The sequence below is a fragment of the Sinohyriopsis cumingii genome, chromosome 17 (assembly GCF_028554795.1).
Source record: "Sinohyriopsis cumingii isolate HCF-2022 chromosome 17, ASM2855479v2, whole genome shotgun sequence".
NCBI lineage: Eukaryota > Metazoa > Mollusca > Bivalvia > Unionida > Unionidae > Sinohyriopsis > Sinohyriopsis cumingii.
In genome coordinates this window covers 73975152-73988620 of record NC_142977.1, presented here as the reverse complement: position 1 = coordinate 73988620, position 13469 = coordinate 73975152, and the positions used below count along the sequence as shown (strand labels likewise).

Here is a 13469-nt window from a genome sequence, read left to right as displayed (position 1 = left end):
GCACGCTTCTTCTTTCTATTGCCATCAGTTTCCATTATACTAAGATTCATTGGATGAATTTAAACTTGTGACCAATCAGAATACTCTTTACGAGAGTCGTGTTCTAACTAATATATGGAACGAATACATTACAAGGGTCGTTACAGAATGGGACCGAACAAACCATTTAAAAAAAAAACGGATCAGAGATGATAAAAAACGGACTATATCAAGAAAAATCTGATTCAAGTCAGGAGAAAAGCGGAATCCCGCTTTGAAACGGAAAATATCATGTTTGTTTCTTTAACAACACAGACGAAACATGAGTCATTTTATCACTACTCTTTAGCCACCAGAGCACAAAAAAAAAATGATTTATGCCACTAGTGTAAACCAGATCAGTCTAGTTAAATGCAGGCTTATCAGGGTTTATATCAATCATCAATTTATTCCAGTTGACTTTTCCCCCTTTCAGAAACATTGATCTGATTAAAGGTCCTAAATTTGCTAAAAAGCACAGATGTAACCGATTTCATTCATGAGAGGCATATACATTATTGGGATCTATTTCTGCTTCAAAAATGCAAATGTAGCCAAGCGAGCATTATAATTTTCAACAGTTATTCTTGATCTAGCTATAAGTCTCCCTGAATCGCGGTCATGAGAGTCAAATTGTTTGCTCTTTTCAGAGAAATGGTGGTCTATAAAGAGTTATTCCTTTTCCTTGAATTAAATTTTTTATCAGTAATTCTTTATCAACAATAAGACCATCACCATGTTGCAGTTTGTTTACTATATCACTTTGTCCAAAAAATTCCTTATCAGATGAATTGCCACCAGACATATCTGAACAGTGAATTAAAGCCCAATTTGGAGCAGAGGTGTACATAGATTTGACAGTATGACAATTGTTGTAATTTGAAAACATCTGTTTTCCAGGTATGGAACATCTTGGGACCTGTGTGCTAAATTCTACACAATCTGCAATTGCAACAAGATCTGGAAAATGTTGTTTGGTTGATAATGACATATGTTTTTGAATATTTTCCTTTGAATTTCATATTTTAATAATCTTAAATTTGCTATACATTCGATTAATCCAGAATTTAAAATTCTCAGAAATTCTGCCTGTAGAAATATTAAAATCAGAGGCAGGAACTGAATCTACAGGATTTCGTTTCAATTTGTATAGTACAAGAAGTTGATTTTCTGAATCTATGTGAGAAAAATGTTCGGTCACCATGACAAGGGATAGTCTCACATTCTATATGAGAGCAACAACTCACTAAATACTTGTGTAGTATTGTAAAAAGCTTTTAATCTTCAGTATCAGTATATCTTTTAAATTCTTTGTCTGAAGTTTTTAAATTCTCAAGTTTTGAAATATTTACTTGACTTCTCGCATGTTATCTTGGAGTCTGTCTGAGTTGTCTTAGTAGACTTGAGACAAAATGAAGATGGTGTTTCAGTTTGTGTCTCGGCATATATAATAATGTCTGTATTCGATTTTGCCGACCGCTTCTGTTGAGGGGTTACTTGTGTGTGCTTTTGTTTGGTGGGTGGGGGTGGTGTCTTTGTATTCCTATGGAAACTTCGGTGTGACTTGTGATGTAGAGTCGCTGAATAATTTTTTTTTTCTTATTTGAGATGGGGTCCATCGTGGAGTAAGTAAGGACTGTGGAGAAATAATCACGTCATCTGTAAAAAGAAATAAAATGATTGCAAGTGGATGGGGGAACTGGTTTTCTTTTGAGGCTTTTCAAATATTTGATCAGCGTTGCCCACCCCCCATTTCCTAGTAATATCCTGGAAAATAATTATGAAAACACCATTTATTTAATAGAATAGTATCTTTTTCTGATCTTTTACCAATGGGGGATTATTAGAAGAAATATGTTCAAACACAGAAAAGAGGGGCTAGTGACATAAACAGCTACAAGTCTATTAAATAAGAAAGAGAAAAAGTTTTAAAGGCTATATACATTTCCTATTTTGCAAGGAGAGACAGTGTTCACCTCAAAAGTAATGACTGTGTAATTTGTAAAAGAAAATATAGCTATACTAGTTTAGCATTTTTCAATCATTCAATGGAATGTGAAGACTTTTATACATTTATAAAATGGATGGCTGGTCAACATTGTTACTTAAAAAATAAACATATGCAAAGTATCTAAATACACATTTAATTGTTTTTAATCATTATGTCATTTTTTATGTATAACAGGTAGAAAAAATAATATTAATGTTACCATCATTTGCAGTTGTTTTAAGTTTGGTCATTGGAATGATATCATCAGCAGGATCGAGTATATTTACTGCATCTCCTATACTGGTATCAGAGTATGCAACTGATTGAGGTTCAGTAATTGGATTAGGACCCGCTGCATCCTCTGGTATATTTCCTGTATTCTCTGTGCTGGTATCGGGATTGATTTGATGAACTGTAAAATATAATTGTTCAATGTAAAAGGCATACAGAAAAAGAGAGACACTTGTGTTTAAATTGTAACTACGATCATTTTAATGATTGAAACTACATTACACATTGTAATATTTGCTAGTACTTAGTGATTAGCAGAGACTAACAATCAGATTTGTGAGAAATCAACTCTAATGACACATACATTAACAAGGTCTTGTTGTTGTTGTAGGGTTTAACGCCATTTTTCAGCACACGATAGGCTCTACATGGCGGCCAGTATTAATGGTGGAGGAAGAACCCGGGAAATCCCCGGAAAGAACCACCGACCCTCGAGAAGCTACTGGCAAGCTTTCTCACATACCCACATTGGCCGAATCCGAGACTCGAACCTACGCAGACAGAGGTGAGATGGCAGTGATCCGTAACTGAGAGCGCTTTAGACCACTCGTTCACTCGGGCCCCCTTAACAAGGTGTGAACCATCTACTGACAAATATAAGAATAACACAAACCATAAACATTTCTCTGATTTGACTCCATGTCTGAAACAGTGGGCTGGAGTAGACCTGTAACAGCTTCTTGTCTTTCAAATTCTGAATTTAATAAAGGACATAAGAATATTATACACGTTATATAGCTTAGAAAATACACATTTAACTGTAGGTTGACGGTACAAATATGCCTAGGAGGGGATTTCAGTGTATCATGTTCCCAATATTAATAATTTAAAAATAGACTACTTCAGCAATTAGTTACTTAATTACATAAATTATTAAGATCGTTAACATAAACTTTGAATATGACGTTATTAGATTAGACAGTACTGAATAAAGTCACGATATCAAAATAATTTACGATACTAAATTATATAACAATCTTATTTTCCGTAAGACATATTTTATATACCTCTTTTTACTATGACACCGTTTTACATAAATTGAGTTTCATCGACCAACATAAGGAATGTTTTAGTATTAATATGCGGCATAGCAAACCTGGACTATTTCTCGACGGTAAAGCAGTAGATGTTCCTTCACCATCATCACTAAAATGTTGCGATCACATTCTCGCATTCTTGAATTGTGACATTCGTTTTCAATTCAAGTTCCTGCTGGTATGAGCCACTGTTTGCACAGCAAATCATCTCTCCATGGCAGACGATGAAATTTAATGCCAGATCCTTGATTGGAGCGACTTTTGCAACCTCTGGCGTTTTATCTCTGAAATATTTCTAAACAACAATTAACGCCATTTTGGTATGTACAAGTACCCACCAGCGTTTGATTGGCTGGAGTATAAAGTGACTCGGGAGGTTATTCGGATAATTACGGAGCAACTCGGTTAAATCCGGTATGAAATGGGATATTCTTTTCTGTTCATTAAAGTGTCTTCATTTTGTGCAATCACCATTGACGATACAATCAATTTACGCCAATATTTCTATAATGAACAGCTGTTAAGTGATATCGAACCGCTAAGCTTAAACCCAGATTCGTTCATTGCCCTCCTAGCATTAAAAATTTGATTTTGTAACATGTTTGCATTCTCTACATGTTTTCTGACCACTTTAGGACTCATTAATATTGTGTGATTTTGAAATCGATGTTTGTTTCTTGTTGATGTGGAAATATTAATGCATTCACTTAAGAGCAACTAAAGAGCGAAATGCAACTATATGTATCTAGAATATGTGGCGCCACGCGTGAAATGGTGCTTACTATACCAGATAAGGGTTTAAATAAAATGGTCCCGCTGAAAATTTCAACAGAAAAATTGATATTCCATTGAAGAAAATAAATTTTATAGCTTTTGAAATATTGTATTCAGTTTGCTTCCTCATATATGTGGAGCATAATAGATGAGTATGTCTCAATAAACAAATTATTCCTTACATTCAGGAGACCTATTGATAAATCAATATGATAATCATTCCTGTTAACTCATATTTTGTAACAAACCATGCATAAATGATCTCTGGTTTGAAAATTAAGAATTAATAGAATATAAAGCGGTGAATGAATCGGGTCGTCTAATTGTTTCATTGCCAAGATTACATGCTTCAGTTTCAGTTTTTACTATCGACGTCATAGCACGTGACAGTTAATATAACTGTGCTCAATATAAAGTGACATTTTTTCTTTATTAATGTTTCATGTAACAGTGCAATGTTACCAGTAGCACAAGACCCTTTATTGCGCAAACTATTGTCGGAACATTCCATATTAAAACCGTCAAATTATCAACTACAGTTAGCTTAAAGGTTTGGTGACACGCAATGAAACAGCTATCTCAAATATTTATGGTCCGTTATGATCGTAGGAAATTTTTCATTTTAAACAATTTCTCACGCACTTATAACAAGAGACTCATGTCCAGTACAGAGTTTTAAAAAGTAGCGTGAATGGTTTTCAAAGTATTTAACAGCTTTTATCAAAGTGGTTTCGTATTGCCTTGACTTTAGTTTTGAAATAAAATTATCCCCACATACAGATAGCAAATATTCATAGCAAAAATAGCCAACATTAACGATTATTAATTGGCATTCGAGGTCACCAAACAATAATGCAATAGTATACCCAACGAGAAAATATATCTGCTGAAAGTCACATATACATCTTGCTTTTCTATTAAATTTAATATTGTATGTATTATGTTGTCTTCGCAATTTCCAAATAAAAAACAATGATGTGAAATGGGTCAGAAGAAACTAAGATTTATATGCTAATACCAGCCACAGGAAGGTTATTTTCGTTCCCTAACCTTCAAAGTCTCAAACAAAAGCTGCCTTACCCTATTATGATATCCGTGTGTGTTTAAAGTCTGGCCAACTCATTTTGACCCTAAGTATACCAACTGACCATAAAAAGGCTGTCGTGCGTGTCATGATTACATATAAGCTGTCAATTATTAATTTGTTTAGAAACCCCTTCAACTGCGTTGTAAGTTTCCTTTTAATGAGACATTTATACAGAGGGTTGTACATCCTTGATACAGCGTACATACTATACTGATATTTTATTTTTATCACATACAAATACATATATTTGCCCTTTGAACGGAGTTAAAATTTATTACAGGCAACTGTGTTTGACCGAATGAATGAACACATCACATCCCTTCCGAGTGTGTTCGCTACAAAATGTAGTTCTATGCCTTTTGTGGGTATTCACATTCACCATTGTATATTGATAAGTTGATTGTTTCCTTTTTGAGTTTCTATTTTTATTCACATTGATTAAATCAATATAATACACACTTATTATTGAAACATGAACGATGGTTTTAATGAAGAATGTAGAGAATTACAAACACACGGTTAACTACACCATACCCATGAACACTCAGCCTTTGATGAACCGCCGCATGGAAGTTAATGTGGACTAGAAACTAAGCAAAATGACGAAATAAAAAGAAATAATGAAAATAATTTAATATATTTACAGTTGGTTTAAGTCATAGTTTCCTTTAATAACAGTACTACCGACCATAACATATAACATTCTCTCTTTCTCTCTCTGGTGGTCGTTTTGATTTTAAATCTATCTCTCTTTGGTAGGTTTGAGAGAAACAGAGAGAGATGGAGCACTTTCGTCATTTTTATATTTAACTAATAATGATACAGTTTTGAACATTATAATAGGTCTAAGAAACAAAAATAACAACAACAACAAAACATTAAATACGTACATTACGTGTACTAAGTAATCGATAAATGTACCCTGTATTGTCGACAGTGTTTGGAACTTTGTATAATTCATTACATAAACACTGTTGATAAATCTACAGGAAAGTGCACAAATACCGTCACGACGAACCATATTCTTGTAGCTTACTTGGTGTAAGTTCAATTTCAAGGTTTTAAGCCAGAGTAAAATATTTTTCTCTCTCAATCCTTATTTCTGCACAATTTGTCCGTTATGCGTGAGAGTGGAAGGGGACAGAAAGCATGGAGAATTTGTTGAAATTGTGTACCATATTAAATTCATTTAGAAAACGGGGATTATCTATTCTTTTTATTATTATTTGCATACGTCACTAATGATTAATGTGTGGAAATTCATCAATGATCTAGAATCAACAGCACACGGCTGCGAGAATGTTTATATATGCGTATTATTACGCCTATGGCGGATCACAATTTAATATAACGATAGCAACGTGGAATAAATTGCCCACTGAACTTAGACACAAAGACACAGTGATTCCATTCAAAAGTGCTTTCAAAACTCACTTATTTCCACTGCAAGAACAAACTTAAAGACCTAATAATGTTTCCTACCTTAAATATTCTTAGCGTGGTTTTTCTTTTCTAATTTCACGGTGTTTGTTTTAGTAATCAGATCATTATATATGTTTTTTAATCTTATATGTGTTGTCTAATGTTGTAAAGCGCTTAGAGCTTCTAAAGATTAGGCGCTATACAAAGTGCTCATTATTATTATTATTATTATTAAAATGCTTTATACCAACACTTTCAAAGTCATGCTTTTTAATTTATTTGGTATATATAACCAACTTGCGCTTCTTTCATAATATGTTGACTTTCAGTCAATTCATATAAAATAATATTTAGAAGAGAAGGAAAGATTATAGTATTAATTAATGATATCTCCCTGAAATTATTTGCATCCTCTAAAGAGCTTGCATGATGTATATTCAGAAGAGAGTCCTCATTTTCCCGTTATCAACAAATGTCTCTGTATTTAACAGGTTCTTAAAATGTGTATACCACTCTAAGCAAGGAATAGTATATTTGCTAAAATAATCAATGTTTCTACAGAAGTACTGATACATATATATATATATATATATATATATATATATATATATATATATATATATATATATATATATATATATATGAGAAAGTCAGCTATATTGACTTTCATTTTGTGTCTATTTGTCTCCGCTATCCATTTTTGGCAGATTTTATTAAATATTCTCTAGTTTAAGAATTAATTGATTGACTTTGACTTCCAGCATATTAATCGCTCAAGATAAAAGTTCGTTGTTTGCATTATGCCAGGTCCATTAGTCAAAACAAATTATTCATAGTTTTGTCTTCACCTAGTTCTGATTCTTCCAATGTCTCTCTACTTATACATTTTAGCTTCTCGTTTACATTTTTTTAACGTACCCCGTCAAAGCTTGCATTTTACCTGGATCAATGGCAGGGATTTCTAGTGCTGCAACTTTGGTGTTTTGTTAACTTTAGCATTAATCTTGAGAACATAGTCTATATTCCATTCTCTATATGGAACTTTTAATTAGGTGTTCGCCTATTATAAGATCAGATTGCTTTGCGTCATTCAATCAATCAAAATATGGTTATTCATGTATATGAATAATATTAAGTTACCTTCTATTTGTCTGTGTAGAACTAAGGTGTTACTTGAACTATATCAGTCGTGTTTGTATCCTCTCTAATATTGTGTGTAATCTCCTTGATTTCGCGTACTGCTTTTAAATGTAATCTCTCATATTGAATTCAAAAAGGTATGGCAGGTCCATAGAAGTTAGAAACGTTTGTGCTATCTAGGATATATCATGCACAATGAAATCATAACGGATGATGACATAATGATTTTAATCTCTAGTGCAGCTGTACAATGATGCATAACAATATCCATATAGGATTTATGAGATTTGCCTGATGACTAATATAAGTAAATCAATAAATAGACAGCAGAATATTACACACCGTCATTTAAATAATATATATATATCTTTCATCTGATGCCTGATTTGTTGTTCATTTCCTTCCTGTAAAACATCTCTAATGAAACCCATTAAAAATCATTTGTGTTTTGTCATAATTGCCCTTTCTTAATTCTGTAATTTGCCTATCTCAAATATTACGAACACGATATATTGACAAATAAAGGATACTTGCTTTATAGTGTCCTTAAGACGGTGTCGATCAGAATTGGTCTCACAGGTGGTATTTCTAGAATGATTATTGTTGATTCGTCTAAACAAATGTCGTTGAGTGTAAATAATTGCTTTAACAGCTTTCACTACACTGACAACAACTTTGTATTATGCTGATGTTTCTGTGGCGTGTGCTGTGATGTACCTCTTTTAAAGTTTCTATCGACGTTCCTACTGCTTTTATAAGGCATCAAATCTTAAATGAAAATTGACTATAGTGGTCAGAGAAACACCAAAGCTCGGATTTGATAATACAAATTTGCTTTCGTCGGCACTTAAATATATCGAAAGATTCAGTAGAATTTGCCTCATAGTTTCTGACTGACGTGATTAGCTGGAGTTTACTCGGCTTTTATATAACTTTACCGGTTGATCAGTTCTACCTCCAGTCATTTGCTGACGGATTACTGGGGAGATTGTCCATTGGTGGGTGGACCTTATAACTTCTTCCAGCATATACCGTGTAACGACTAGGTCAGTGAAAGGGCATTTTGTAAAGTTAAACATATTTATGGCTTGATGAACTCCTACATAAGCGTGTACATCACAAATAAAAGCGTGCGTTTGAGGGTAGTTTACATGACTGTTATAGACAGCTAGAAGCTGAAAAAGACCGAATTTTTTAAGCATGTTGAAGAATTAAATACATTAGATTAAATTCAAGACAGATAACTACATCGACGATCTAACTGAAGTCATTCATGAGTTCACAGTCAACAATCAAACTGTCAATGACTGATCTTACCACTGTATGAAACGTTGCCTTTCCAAATATTTTAGTTATACTTAAATACAAGTAAAGATGGAAAATGTATCAGTATCACCTTTACAATATATTTACATAACAAAAAGATGAAAATTCATCTTTAGTCACTGTAAAGATTAAAAAAGCAATTGAATTGTCTTTACAAAAATAAAAGGCATTGAAAATTTGGCTTTACATATATTAAATCCAAAATAAACTGCAAGCTTTTTGCCACAGGCTTACAGACTTTACATTGCTTCATTTAACTCAAGGACAGATGGTATAGTTTGTTCTACCAACCACATTTGTTTAATGGGACTTTTCAAGTAAATCTACATTAAATCCAGATAAAAGTGAAAAATGATAACAATAGCAAATGATCAATAGTTTAAAAAATTTATTGCACTCATTACGTCAAAATGTACAGTCAACATCATAATCGCAGACAGTATCTTAATCGATATATCTTAATACATGATAATGACCAATATTTCTAAAAAGAACAACAAAAGGGTTAAATAGCTACTAAAGAAAAGCAATCATCTACTGGGAAATACATTTTGTGAATCCTGATATTTCCAAACATTTCTAACAACTAATCAATGACAAATTAATCAATTCCATCTCTTGAAATCAATACATTTTTCTCTGTAAGTTCTGACTTTGCTTGGTGAAAACTTACTTGAGAGAATATTTCTGTGATTCTTGGATTTTATATTCCAACATAAGCACTGCCTTGTCATAACCATTATGGAATACAAATTATATGAACTTGTATATCTAATAATCTCCTATATAGCCCCATTGTTTGAATATCAATAATGGTCCTTTTCTTCTTTCTCATTCATGCAAGGTATACATATGCACAGTTTCGTTACGTTTTGTGTGTTATCATGTGCATAGTTTCACACAAGTTTTTTGTTCACCAGCTTCATGTACGTCATGCATGTGCATGGTTTCACAAAAGCTTTGTGTGTACCAGCTTCGTGTAATTGATAAACGTGCATGATTTCAATTTCACACAAGCTTTTTGCGTAACAGTGCCATTAGTGATGGGAATCGGTGAGAATTTCAGAGCTGCTAGTCACTTTCACACAAACAACAATCGATTAAATTCAGCTGAGAGCAAATTTTCATTTTTGTTTGTTATGCAGCTATATTTTTACTCTCTAGGTCAAAATATTAATATATGAACATGAATAATCTCTTTTATCGATATACATACGATTAACCAAACAAAAATGTTACTTTTGTATTGCTTTATGTTATTTGTGTTCCATAACTTTGTTAAATAAAAGCAACTGCCTATGGGTGGTCGGCTTTATGAAACTGAAATACTGTTGCAAGCCTATACTAAAACACATTCATTGATTCATTCACATGTGGTTTGTCCAACGCTGAAAGTATATAAGAACATGCTTTGCTTCTTAGTCAGTGTGTGCTAATATTTTGATCAAAAGACATTACATTTAAGTTCGAACAAGACAAAAAACTGTTCATATATATTAACTGAACAACCGCAAAATCATAAATGCCTAATAGTAGGTTAAGCTTCTCATGATTGACATGTTTCAAACATGACACTGACAATTGGAAAAACATTGAATTATTGCGACACACATAAAAACATATTCTTTTATTTACTGTTACATAAGATATATCCGTAAACTAAACACATTATTTTGTGAACATAAACCTTAGTATTTAAAGTTCCAGATATTGGAATTTCAAGAAATTTTTTATATTATACAAAACAACAATCACTAACTGAATGCAGTTCGAGTATTGTCAGCATCAAATCTGTACATAATATAATTTAATATAATAAAAAAGATACAAGTATCTATACTCAATGTGCAGGAAATTTTTAAGATTGAGGTTATTTAGTCAATGTGGTCTTATCTCCCTTTATTTTAATTGTATTCATGATGACTGCCAAGGTAAATATGTGCTCTCAAAAGACTGTGTACTTTTGCAACTAGTCCTTGTTCCTCTTCCTCGCATGATTCACACTGAATATCTTTGCAATTATGATATATGAAGTGTCGATCTGAAAACTCGTCATCACAGTGTTGACACTGTTTCGTTTTTCTCTTTTTATCATCACTTCCAAAAGCTAAAAAGGACTGACATATAGAGAAAACCCATTTATAATTCTTGAAAGAAAATGGGCATATGAAGGCTTGTCCCCAGTCATAACAATTAAAAACAAATGCCATACAGTGTCACTTTCAATAATGACTGCAGAAATGATGAGTCATGCTTCAAATGCCATTTTTATGTATTAATGTTTCAACAGAAAATGGATGCTATTATTGCTAGGGGCTTAAACAACCAAATCTGACATGCTGTCTTCTATTAGAGGGTAGCATCTCAGATTTTGTCACATCATCATTTAGATATTGTATTAATTTCAATAACCAAAATAATACCATTGTCCCCAAATAACTAGAACCTATGTCTTGCAGGTGTGACAATATAAGCTACAGCTAAGCAAAAGACTTCCGAAAAACAAAGGAACCCACTTTCATGTCTCTCAAGATTGAATGGAGTGCTGATCTCAGTCAGTAGTATCAAATTCTGTGAATTTATCAATGTTCTCAACAAAGTTAGATCATAACAAATTTCGCTTGTAGCAATAGTTTTGTTTTAAATGGATGCCACTTTATGTTAATAATGTTATTAAGGTTTCAGTAACTAATATAATGTACTCGTAGCTGATATCTTTTAAAGAAACAAATGAACACAGTTCAGTAGAAATGTCTCTCTTACATAGAAGACGATTTCTGGGTTTGAACTTTGGACCAATATATTATATGTAATCTGTTCTAAAAGTTACAGTGGCTTATAATTGGACAAAACAACTTTAACACAAAAATTTACGTCAAATTTAAAGCTTTATCTATCTATCTATCTATCTATCTATCTATCTATCTATCTATATATATATATATATATATATATATATATATATATATATATATATATATATATATATATATATATATATATATATATATATATATATATATATATATATGATAATAATAATAATGAGGATTTTTGTATAGCGCCTAATCTTTAGAAGCTCTAAGAGCTTTACACCATTAGACAACACCTATAAGATAAAAAACGTATAATAATATTATTACAAAAACAAACACCATGAACTTAGAAGAATATTAAAAAATAAAAAAGATGCTGAGAATATTTCAGGTAGGAAACATTATTAGGTCTTTAAGTTTATTCTTGCAGTCGAAATAAGTGAGTTTTGGGAGCCCTCTTGAATGTGATCACTGTGTCTTTGTGTCTAAGTTCAGTGGGCAATTCATTCCACGTTGCTGGGCTCTGGTATGCAAAAGAACGCTGTCCATATGACTTTGTTTTCATAGTGGGAGTAATGAGTATACGATTGTCAGAAGAGCAGCGTAAGTATCTTGCTGGTGTGTACACATGGGTGAGATCGGATAGGTATGTTAGACTCGAGTCCGACAGTGAAACGTAAAACAGAGAACAAATTTTGTGTTTGATTCTGGATCGAATGGATAGCCAGTGTAGGGTACAGAGCAGCGGGGAGGTGTGCTCTGATCTAAGTATGATCCTAGCAGCTGTGTTTTGAACGTTTTGAAGTTTCTGGAGTAGATATTGAGATGAACCAGACAGAATTGAGTTACAATAGTCCAGTCTTGAAAGTACTAATGAACACACAAGTGTTTTAGTGGCATCAACTGAAAGATATTTGCGAATTGAGCTGATGCGTCTCAGCTCAAGATATGCAGCCTTGCATATGTTCATGACATGTTGGTGCAATGTGAGAGTACTGTCCAGAGTAACACCTAAGTTTCGTACTGATTGTGTGAATTTTATGTTGGCGTTGCTGATATTTATTGTTTGAGGTAAAGGATGTGAATGAGAAAGTCTTTGTGTTGTGATCAGAATGGCCTCAATTTTATCATCATTCATCTGCAGATTGTTACACGTCATCCATGATTTCACATCAGAAATGCACCTCTCTACACCTTGGATGGTAGCATCAACTTCAGTTGGGTGGCTAGATTTGTATATTTGGGTGTCATCAGTGTACAATTGGTGAGACACTGGATGATGATTTATGACACTTGAGAGCGACTGAGTGTACAGAATGAAGAAAACAGGTCCAACAACAGACCTCTGTGGAACACCACAACATAGATCAACTGGGCTGGAGTGTATTCCATTTGCAGATACAATTTGTGTCCTGCTGACCAAGTAGGACTTGAACTTCAGTAAGGCTGTATCAGGAGTGCATATATATATATATATATAATGCTTTCAGAAATGAATACAAGTGTTTAAAAATGTAAGATTTTGAGCACAAATCTAATTTGTTAAACAATAGATGGATAGGCTAACA

General features: G+C 32.9%; 1 pseudogene; it reads right to left on the bottom strand.

Moving 5' to 3' along the window:
- Positions 1 to 382: 382 nt before the first annotated feature.
- On the bottom strand, positions 383 to 9825 carry LOC149779244 (uncharacterized; annotated as a pseudogene).
- Positions 9826 to 13469: the final 3644 nt, after the last annotated feature.